The 9,040-nt window shown below is 41.1% G+C and overlaps 1 protein-coding gene across 1 annotated transcript in view; it reads right to left on the reverse strand.

Annotated features, from left to right (window-relative positions):
- LOC127437919 (leucine-rich repeat and immunoglobulin-like domain-containing nogo receptor-interacting protein 3) overlaps positions 1-8,342 on the reverse strand; it is a 51,459-nt gene extending 43,117 nt beyond the window's left edge. Inside the window, exon 1 of the mRNA XM_051693086.1 lies at positions 7,880-8,342. The gene's annotated coding sequence lies outside the window, so the exon portion shown is untranslated. The remainder of the gene's footprint in view (positions 1-7,879) is intronic.
- Between the last annotated feature and the right edge of the window lie 698 nt (positions 8,343-9,040).

Genomic DNA, 9,040 nt, shown 5'->3' on the forward strand with positions numbered 1-9,040 from the left:
ACGTCACAGCCACGCCTGAGCCTGCTCCATGCCACGTCACAGCCACGCCTGAGCCTGCTCCATGCCACGTCACAGCCACGCCTGAGCCTGCTCCATGCCACGTCACAGCCACGCCTGAGCCTGCTCCATGCCACGTCACAGCCACGCCTGAGCCTGCTCCATGCCACGTCACAGCCACGCCTGAGCCTGCTCCATGCCACGTCACAGCCACGCCTGAGCCTGCTCCATGCCACGTCACAGCCACGCCTGAGCCTGCTCCATGCCACGTCACAGCCACGCCTGAGCCTGCTCCATGCCACGTCACAGCCACGCCTGAGCCTGCTCCATGCCACGTCACAGCCACGCCTGAGCCTGCTCCATGCCACGTCACAGCCACGCCTGAGCCTGCTCCATGCCACGTCACAGCCACGCCTGAGTCTGTTCCATGCCATGTCATGGCCACATCTGAGCAGTTGGACCTGGAGATGGTTCCCGCCCTTGTACCCACCCTTCGTTCTCCTGAGCAGGCAAGGGGAACTTTCAACCCTCTGACCCCGTCTGGACCCTCCGAGACCTGGACTCCACCTTGGCCTGTCAGTCCCTCAATACTGCCTCAGTTCTGCATTCCCTCGGCTCCACTGCGGTCCTTCAGCCTGTCGGCTTTGCCGGGGTCCCTCGTCCCTCCGGCTCCTCCTTGGTCTGTCGGTCACCTGGCTCTGCCTTGGCTCTCCGATCCTCTGGCTGCGCCTCATCCCTCCGATCCGTCAGCTCCACCAGGGACCTCCTTCCCTACGGCTCCGCCTTGGTCCTCAGTCCAACCGGCTCCACCTCAGTCTTCCGATCCCCCAGCTCCGCTTTGCTCCTCCGAGCCTCCAGCACCACCTTGGTCCTCCCTGCCATGGGCTCCACCCTGGCCCTTTGAGTCTTCGGCTACTCTCCGGGCACCAAGTTCCATGGTGTCGCCCTTCAAGTCTCACGGCTCCGCTTTCCATGGCTCTGCCCCTCAAGTCTCTCACAACCCCACCTTCCACAGCTCCACCCCTTGAGCCTCTCAGGGCCCCACCTTCCATTGACTCTGCCATGCCCCACGCCCTGTCTCACCAGGCCACGCCCCACAGGGGGGATATGTAATGTTTAATGTGTGTGTTCATATATATCATGTCTTTTATTTTGTATTCTAGTTCCTGTTTTATGTCATGTGTTCCCTAGTCATGTGATGTCCTGTTTTCCCTCCATGTTCATGTGTCTTGTTTTCATTGGTTCATTGTCTTATCTTGTTATCAGTTCTGTCTGTTCATTGATCATCTTTGTCATGTGTTCTCCCAAGTCTAGTATTTTAGTCCTTATGTTTTCCATTGTCCCTTGTCAGGTATTGTTGATGCAATGTTGATTCATAGTCTAGTCATGCCATGTTAAGTGAAGTTTATGTCATAGTCAAGTTCATGTTTATGTTTTATTTACATTTGGATTTACTGTTTTGGATTTCACGTTTGGATTAAATTGCACTTGGGTTCTTCATTTCATCGTCATCGTCTTTATCATTGTCAGTGCCAGCAGCCACTCATTACAAAAACACTACTCGAATATTGCAATTTGACTTTGCCTGCCGTGGGCAACATTGAAACTGCTTCTCTCACCTAAATCTTGCTGTTAGTTCACCAAAAAAGAAAATTATGCCATTATTTAAAGTGATTATATCACTTCAGAAGACTTGGAATGTATGTTTCTATGTGTGTGCAAATGTTTTTTTTTTTTTTTTTTAATCTAGATCTTGTTTAAATACTGCTCATTTTTTCATAAGAAAAACAGGTTCAAAATGTAAAAGTTGAACTTCTATTCTAAATTGCAAGTAATCGATTACTTGTTTTGTGTATTAGAGTACTCGATTACAAAATTACCCAAAATGCCCATCCCTAGGTAATTCCATGAAATTCTTTTACGTACCTTGAAGTGCCATGAAAATACCATGGTACATGTATCATTCAGGACCATGTTGCATATTTACAGTATATATGCCAAAGTACCAATTACCATGTTTTTGGACATTTATCATGGTGATACCAAAGAATTCTTAGAATTAACTTGGAGTACCATGTCAATACCTTGGTAAATTAATAGGGTACTCATTAATTAATTAATTCATAAACTCACTATGGTATTTATAACATAGTAATACCGTGGTACTTTGACATATTTTTTTTTTATTTTTTTTTATTTTTTTTTACATTTACCAAGGAAAAGCTATACTATTCTTTGAAGTAACTTGGTAGTGCCACTAAAATACCATGGAACATGAAAATAGTACTATGGTACTTTTACCATCTGATAACATCACTGTACTATAGTACCACCTCAGTACTTGAAAGCTCTGGGTCATTCAGTAGTCTTCAAATTGATTGATAGACCAATGACAAAGTTGCATTTTACAATAATATACTTTTTGAAATGTTTCAATATTTCCTTTAAATCTGAACAGTGATTTCAGGGATTGTTGTGGTAAAGTGTGGTATTTATCACATATCGAGTCTGCAGGCTTACACGCGTACAGTGATCTTTGACAATCAATTAATATGCAAACCACAAACACAAAGCACTCATCATATGTGCAGCATGTAAAATCACTTTAGTTTTGTAGTGTTCCATCGGGAGCCTTAGATATGCAAATGCAGCCTTGTTCCAAAGCCAATGAATAAAACATTAATGACAGACTCAAAACTGCTTTTGTCCTCTTTTCATCATTTTTTAAAGTGTCCAATTACTGTATTTTGGATTGGAAAAGACCCAGTCCTGCGATGATACAGAGGGATCACAAGATAGCTTGTTAAATGAGACGCCAAATGAGCATGGCATCATATTACGAGGGCTGCATTCAATACAGAATACAAGTGACAGGAAAAGAAACATTTAGGAGAACATAAGCAAAAGAGTGTACAGCGTAACCTTTGTGGCATTCATCAAAAGACAGGTATTTACAGAGTACTAGCTAACAATGCTAAATGGAGCTTAAAAGCACAAATGTCCAAAGCCACTTTTCAAGTTGAGAACATAAAAAACATGAAATGATTGGATTGAAAAGCGGGTGTTCTTTACCAGAATGAAACTGGACAAGAATGTGAGTTTGCAGTCGAACACCCAAATTTGAGGCAGCTGTTTGACCGGAATGTGGAGTCTGAAGGTCAAGTACAACCATGAGAGCATCTCAACGTATCCCAATGCTAATGCTTCTTTTTCAAATTTAAACATGATCACATGGGAAGTTGACATGTTGCTACAGAATGTTCTAGTACCCTGACATCGACCCCATTCTGCTGAGTTACTAAAAAGCACCACGTCCAATAAAACATCTTTGTATCAGTGTTTATACTTTTTCCTGTAGTGCAATTGATAGCGCATTGTGTAAGCAACCTCAGAGACATAGGTTGTGGTCCCATGGGAACCAGGAAATGATCCCGTTCAAATAATCAGACTACTAATAGACTTGAAATAATAGACTTGCGCAATTCAGAGGTTCCATTTTCCCTCCAAGATAAAATTTTTACTCCACTTACAATTAGGTTTAGGGTTTAATATGCATTTTTATTTACTATATTACATCATTTACAACTAAAAATACAACTCGCTTTTGGCGCCCCTCTGTGGACATTTCACACGTTCCCATACGTTCAACAACACTTCCAGCTTGGGCCACTGGAGGTAGTGGTTCCAGTTTTGGTAAACGCTTTCCAATTTTAGTTGAAAAACTTTTGACCTACAGTTGCCGAATTCACAGTGAACTCAGTCAAATTTATCGGCTGTAACGTTTATTACATTAATGTTAACCAGCATTCAATTACTGTTAATTATGTGTTACTGTGTTTTAAAAAGGCTGTATTCCCCACAGCAGTCACCTAAAGCAATGCCTAAATAGCTATTTGGCTATTGGTTAACATTAACCAATAGTCTGCATGGCCTTGGTAATGTAAGCAAAAAAAAAAAAAAAAAAAAAAAAGGAAATTTGTTTTGAATGTGGAGCACATTTTTACATTTTTAAGAATGTTTAAGATATTTTTTAAACTAACATGCACTGAGTCGTGCACAATAAGACCAGTAACGTATTAAAAAGATTGCTGTTAGCCGTATTGCCAACTTCAACCGCACAACCTCTCCAATAACCGTCAATAAAAATAATTGTAGAGTGAAAAAGCAACTGCAGAATCGTGCTTACCACTGTTCATGTGAACGCAATTACTTCCTGGTTCCCATGGGACCAGAATCTGTGTTTCGGAGGTTGCTCACACTAGAGGGAACTTTTTCCAATCTTGAATTGATGCAAAAATGTCTAATGGGGAAGGCGCTTCTCAGTAATTCTGCAAAAAGGGGTTGATTTACATGAACTTTCAGAAGCAACATGTCAATTTTCCATGTGATCATGTTGAAAAAACCTAGCTGACAGCACCTTTAACCTCTTGAGACTCCCACATGACTGCTGTGTGCATTTTCCATTTCCTTTTTGATTTGTAACTAGTAGCACCTAATAAACAAGCAAGAAAAAAATTCTAGAACAAATAGATTTCCTAAAAATTACTATCCACATTATGTGGACAGCGGGACTAAGTTGTGAAATTTTTAATAATACCAAGATATATAAAGTCCGATTTTTTTCATCAAATTTTTTATTGTTTCCAATAGTGTTGGTTATTCATGTTTTTGAGATGCTACAGTCATTACAGCTGATTTTCTGTAAAGCTGATAAATAATTCTAATTATAAGCATCATCCAATCACTGCCAACCATGTTAAAATAAAATGTAGCATTATAAAATAATCCAAACATTATCTGCAGCCTGAAACTGATGCTTCCTTGCTCACTATTTAGTGAATGACTTAACCTCCAGTGTGCTGTCTGTCTGCACTGGTCTCAGAACAATTTGAAACGCACCTTGGATGAACACATTTATTCTCAATGTGAAAATGCACAGTAAATATATAGGAATGCATTTACTAATGTTAATGAATAGAATCGTGTCGCACAGAGATAACAAAATTAAACATAACAAAATGTATATTCAAATTAAGCTAAATGACCCACACATGTGTTAGAGTTGAAAGTTATTCAAAATAACTAACATGTTTTTCTACTTTTGAGGAAATGCGGTGCCAGTGTCCACATATGTAGACTGTGGCAAGGAGGAGGGTGGGGCCGGGACGTGATGACGCACACCTGGCCCCTAATCAGGCTAATCAAGCCGACAAGAGGGATAAAGGCTGCCGGAAGCGGCAGTTCGAGAGAGAGAGAGCTACAGGGCAGCTGCCTGTAGCGTGCTGACGAGCGAAAAATGAACAGATTTTTTAAAGCAGCATTTCAAACAAAACTAGAGATGCTACTCTTTACAACCAAACAGGTTTCAATGAAAAAACGTAAAGATATTTCTTACCTACCACACCTGGAGTCGCAAGTTCGAATCCAGGGCGTGCTGAGTGACTCCAGTCAGAATTCCTAAGCAACCAATTGGCCGGTTTCTAGGGTGGGTACAGTCACGTTGGGTTAACCTTCTCGTGGTCGCTATAATGTGGCTCTCGCTCTAGGTGGGGCGCACAGTGAGTTTTGAGTGGATGCCACGGAGGATAGCGTGAAGCCTCCACACACGCTAGGTCTCCGTGGTAACGCGCTCAACAAGCCACGTGATAAGATGTGCTGATTGACGGTCTCAGACACGGAGGTGTCTTCTGCCACCCCGATTGAGGCAAGTCACTATGCCACCACATGGACCTAGACCGCATTGGGAATTGGGCATTCCAAAGTGGGGAGAAAAGGGGAGAAAAGGGGAGAACCCCCAACCCCCCCTTCTTACCAGAGGCACTTATGTTGGCACTGCATCCATAAGACTGCTTCAAGGACAGCATGCTGTTATGTCACGTGACTCGGTACAGCAGAAGTTAACCTTTTAAATGACAGTCTAGAGTCGTGTGAACAGTATACAGTCAGTTTTTATTCATTTAAATTATGCATTGCGTATAGCGAATCCAAAATTGCGAGTCCTCACATGAAGCCGTGGGGTCACACAAGGTTAAGAAAGTAAAGAGGGTCAATTTTGATTTCATGTTGACATTAAAGCCATTGCTCACTCTCACATCTAAAACTTAACTCTAGTTCTGACAGATACAAGAAACCTCAACTTAATAAACAAACTAATAAAGCAACGTATTTAAAAAAAAGTAATAATTGTTCTGTTCCTAAACTCAACTGATCAAAGTCAACAGGAAGGTGATTATTCCTTCCTAGCTGCAAGCCTGATCTTTATTATATGTACTGATCCAAACACAACAGCCCTGATGTCTCTGCCTTGTCCTCCACTGCCCACACTCGCAGTGATCCTCTCTGTTCATCACCCTTTTATTAGGAGTTTGTGATTCTTGCTGTTGTCATAAAAACCAACAGGCAGGGTTGCAACAATGCAACTTGCCGATACTGTAAAGTGACTGCTTGTCACTTTATTCAATGGGCGCTGAAGAACCCAGACCCAATAATGCCCTGAAGACCTACAGCACAAATTTAAATTACCTTATACATTTTTGATTGACATCAAAAATTGTTCCCATTTGCAAATGAGCTTTTGGTGCTTGCAGGGTCATACGCTATTGAGAATTTAATTTAGAATTCTTAATAAATTGTCAATTTGGGACCATTCTGAGTAAACTCTAGAGTCTGTTGTGTGTGAAAATCCCAGGAGATCAGCAATTACAGAAATACTCAAACCAGCCCGTCTGGCAACAACAATCATGCCACGGTCTAAATCACATTTTTACCAATTCTGATGGTTGATGTGAACATTAACTGAAACTCCTGACCCGTATCTGCATTATTTTATGCAATTGCACTGCTGCCACACGATTGGCTGATTAGATAGATGCATGAATAAATAGGTGTACAGGTGCTCAGTGAGTGTATATTGACCATTGTTAGTTCATGATTCTTAATGCATTTACTAATATTAACTTTATTGTAAAGTGTTATAGAAATTTGTATTTAATTCATACACAGTACTGTATATTTCATTATATTTAATAAATTAACTTTTATTTTAAGGACCACAGTGGAAGAACACTTTCACAGAAAGCTCTAAAATGAAAATGAAATGAATAAAAATGGAAACCTTCTTTGACGGCTGTTCATTATTTTTGACAGTATTTAACTACATTTAGAGAAATATGTCTAACCTGTAACAATTTATTCAACATACCAGGGAATGAATTGGCATAATTAGTCAAAATTTATGTAATGGTTTATGCTTTGTTCCAAACATTTGTGTTGAAATAATCAAATTAAATTTCTTTAAATTGTAATTCCTCTTCCCGTCAATCTAATTCCAATTTCACCTCAACATCCTGTGGGGCGTGGCCAATTCAATTTTTAATCATGAATTTTGCCAAACCCTGCATGTTTGAACATTAAAAATATATTAAAATGTGATGCCTAAATTGTTGGGGACATTTTTATAAAGGATCTCAAGATTAGAGTTTGAGGAAAGTGGTACACTGTAGTGCACTTTGAGATTGTTTTTGCACAAGAAATTAGTTTTTAAGTTATGAGCATCATTATTTGCATGCAAGAGATTTCACATTGGTAATTAAGCTTGTTGCATTAGTGAGTAATAGATGGATATGCAGTAGCAACTTAAAAAAATTTAACAATACCTCAAGAGTCTTTGTTAACCTAGCAACTAATTCCCAATGGCAAAAATGACAAGTGAAATTAAGTGCATGCAGTTACAAGTCTGACTTTTTTTTTGAGAAGAAGCTAGTTACTAGGACCAAGAATGTAAGCCCCCCATCCCCTATATTTAAGCACAAATTGCAGGTGGAACATTAACAATTTGTACAGCACTGAACAATCTCGCTATGGAGAAGACATAACTGCTCACCCAGGGCTAGAACTTGACAGGTGGTGCGTCCACATCAGCCAACCCTGAAAACAGCTCAGCGCATGTATCCTCTGTTTTGACTGTCCCCCCTCAGCTTCTGCGAGTGGGCAGTGCACAGCAGCCCGGTTTGAGTCACCCAATTAAACTTGCAGATGCTTGTAGCTGTGGCATCAGATTCTGAGATCCCAACAAAACTGTCCCTTTTGCTTTGGTGGTCACCCTTAGCCACTGGATAGTCGAGCCTCTATGCAGAGAGAAGCTGGATTGTTGTGCCTTTGTTTTCTATTGTCAGCAGCCAGTAGTCATCAGGTTCTCCATACACATTGTCTCACTGACAGGAAAGATGATGTGTGGCTTCCTGGACAAGTGTGTGAGAGAGTGTGTGTATAAGGTTGGATGAGCTGTACTCCTGCATCAGCTCTTGCTCTGTTAAGCTCTGATATCTAGTGTGTATATGTGTGTGAGAAAGAGGCTGCCTCTCTTCTACTCTCCACTATGGCTGTGTGGCTTCAAAACTCACTGCCTGTGAACTGATAACTTAGGGAGTGTCTCAAAAGTGCACTCATACTGAAAACAGTCAAATGCCCTCCACTAGGCAAAGATCCACTTGGTGTCCGCATGATGAAGCCTAAAGATGGGACTGACACTGTCTTGCAGAGTTCAATACAAATTTAATCTTCTGCAGTGGCTAGTTGTGTTTGTAACATTTCAATCCTCGAAGTCAACTTTACAACCTAGTCCCTCTCTGATAGCACTCCATGAGAGTTTGAATACTCAACAGCAAAGACCAGCAGCTGGAATCGCATCATTTCAGCATGACACGTGACAATTTTAATCAGACTACGTGTGCAATCCTTTTATCTTTTGTCCTGTTTTTGGTTTCCTTTTTTTGTCCGTTTTTGCTCAGAGTCCCTCAGTAGGGGGTTAGCGGATGCTGTTTTATTTGTATCATATGAGACATTTATTTGTGCTGTATGTATGAGAGAGAAGGAGAGCAAGAGAAATAGAGACCTTAAGTTGTACATTTTTGAAAGAAAATGTCAATGGTACTAGCACATTCAAAAATCGGCACCACGATGCTAGGGTGTTCTGGGGGTTGCTAAGGTGTTGCAAGGTGGTTGCTTACTGTGCTAAGTCAAAAGATTTGCCTCTGGTCACTAG

Source organism: Myxocyprinus asiaticus, chromosome 49, assembly GCF_019703515.2.
Source record: "Myxocyprinus asiaticus isolate MX2 ecotype Aquarium Trade chromosome 49, UBuf_Myxa_2, whole genome shotgun sequence".
In the NCBI taxonomy this organism is placed as follows: Eukaryota; Metazoa; Chordata; class Actinopteri; order Cypriniformes; family Catostomidae; genus Myxocyprinus; species Myxocyprinus asiaticus.